Below are 2630 nucleotides of genomic sequence, written 5' to 3'. Positions count from 1 at the left end.
AAAGGTAGTAAAATCATCTATATTCCACTTATTGTGGAATAAGCAATTGAAGGATACAAAAACAAAAAGATGTACAATATGATATCAAAACATTAAATGTGGGAGGAGTAACTAATATGTGTTCTAACTTAAGAAATCATCAGTTTAAAATAATTCTATATATATATATATAAAATTGTCTTTAGTGTTATATTTAATTTTTCTATATATAATAATTATATATATATATATATATGGCTTGCCATGGAGAAGGAAATAGCAACCCACTCCAGTATTCTTGCCTGGAAAATCCCATGGATGGAGGAGGCTGGCAGGCTACAGTCCATGGGGTCACAAAGAGTCAGACACAAATGAGCAACTTCACTCACTCACTCACTCACTCACTCATGGCTTGCCATATATAAATGTCATGGTAACAACAAATCAAAAATCTATAATCGATACACACACAAAAAGAGAAAAAAATTAAATATAACACTAAAGACAATTATCAAATCACAAAGAAAGAGAGCAAAGGAATAAGGGAATAAAAGAGAAATAAAGAAATACCCCCAAACAAGCCACAGAATGGCAGTAAGTACCTATCTATCAATAATTGCTATATAACCTAAACTGACTAAATGCTCCAGTCAAAAGACATGAAGTGGCTGAATGGATATAAGAAAAAGACTCACATGGTATATGCTACCTGAGAAAGTACTTCAGATTTTTGCTTCATTTTCCTGCTAAGATTTTCACTCAAGGGAGATATTTGTACTCTGCCAGATGAGAAATCTGAATGCAGGTCAGGAAGCAACAGTTAGAACTGGACATGGAACAACAGATTGGTTCCAAATAGGAAAAGGAGCATGTCAAGGCTGCATATTGTCTCCCTGCTTATTTAACTTATATACAGAGTACATCATGAAAAACGCTGGACTGGAAGAAACACAAGCTGGAATCAAGATTGCCGGGAGAAATATCAATCACCTCAGCTATGCAGATGACACCACCCTTATGGCAGAAAGTGAAGAGGAACTAAAAAACTTCTTGATGAAAGCGAAAGAGGAGAGTGAAAAAGTTGGCTTAAAGCTCAACATTCAGAAAACAAAGATCATGGCATCTGGTCCCATCACTTCATGGGAAATAGATGGGGAAACACTGGAAACAGTGTCAGACTTTATTTTTGGGGGCTCCAAAATCACTGCAGATGGTGACTGCAGCCATGAAATTAAAAGACGCTTACTCCTTGGAAGGAAAGTTATGACCAACCTAGATAGCATATTGAAAAGCAGAGACATTACTTTGCCAACAAAGGTTCGTCTAGTCAAGGCTATGGTTTTTCCTGTGGTCATGTATGGGTGTGAGAGTTGGACTGTGAAGAAGGCTGTGTGACGAAGAATTGATGCTTTTGAACTGTGGTGTTGGAGAAGCCCCTTGGACTGCAAGGAGATCCAACCAGTCCATTCTGAACGAGATCAGTCCTGGGTGTTCTCTGGAGGGAATGTTGCTGAAGCTGAAACTCCAGTACTTTGGCCACCTCATGCGAAGAGTTGACTCATTGGAAAAGACTCTGATGCTGGGAGGGATTGGGGGCAAGAGGAGAAGGGGACGACAGAGGATGAGATGACTGGATGGCATCACTGACTCGATGGACGTGAGTCTGAGTGAACTCCGGGAGTTGGTGATGGACAGGGAGGCCTGGCATGCTGCGATTCATGGGGTCTCGAAGAGTCGGACACAACTGAGCGACTGAAATGAACTGAACTGAGACACAATTCATGCAATGTACACAGTAACATGGAAGACAGTGAATGCCCAGGCTGCCCTCAGCTGCCCCTGGAAATCTCTGCCCATTTCCTAGAGCCCTGATGACATTTCTGACCCCTATTCATTAAAATCCCCTTACTCTTCTTCTTTCAGGGGAAAGGTGTTTTTACAACATAGGTTCTCCTTTCACTATTATTTGATCAATGAGTAATTTCTGCTCTGCTATACTAAACCCAATTTCCTTTGATTGGCATTTGAGATTCTGTGCAAAAGACCCATCGAGGGGTCATTGACCCATTAGGGATCAGTAACACACCTGCCATAAAAACTAAGAAGGACAGTAAAGGATGCTTGGCACAATGGGCAGAGCCCCACGCAATGTGGATGGCTTTCCAGGCCATCCCAATAAGTGAGCTGTGCTATATTTTCACTGACTCATGGGGCTGTGGCTAATAGCTTGGCTGTTTGATCAGGCCACTGGGAAGCTTCAGACTTCCATATATACAATGTCTCCCATAAGAATAAGACATTCATATAAAAACTATTTCTACCTCTAATAAGTTTTTTGTTACCTGTGCAGATGCTTATCAGAAAGGCTATTACACTAAGGACAGCATAACCAATGAGCAAACTGCATTTGTCAGCTAAATGTAAAGACTGTAATTCAGGACAAGCAGATGTGCATTCCATTGCCTCCTGGATCTATCAGAAATCAGTCTGTGGAAATTCAAACGTCAATCTAGCCTCTGGGCATAGACTGCCACTATTGCTGAAGAAAAACAGCCTGAAAAAACTGTCCTATTTGCTACAGGCCAAGTCCAAAGCTAAAAGTACTGACCAGGAACAAATCTCTCAAGCTAATAGTCCAGGGAGTTCTTGAC

The sequence above is a fragment of the Bubalus bubalis genome, chromosome 16 (genome assembly GCF_019923935.1).
Source record: "Bubalus bubalis isolate 160015118507 breed Murrah chromosome 16, NDDB_SH_1, whole genome shotgun sequence".
Taxonomy (NCBI): Eukaryota; Metazoa; Chordata; class Mammalia; order Artiodactyla; family Bovidae; genus Bubalus; species Bubalus bubalis.
The sequence above is the reverse complement of the archived record's forward strand: the minus strand, read 5'-3'. Positions refer to the sequence as shown.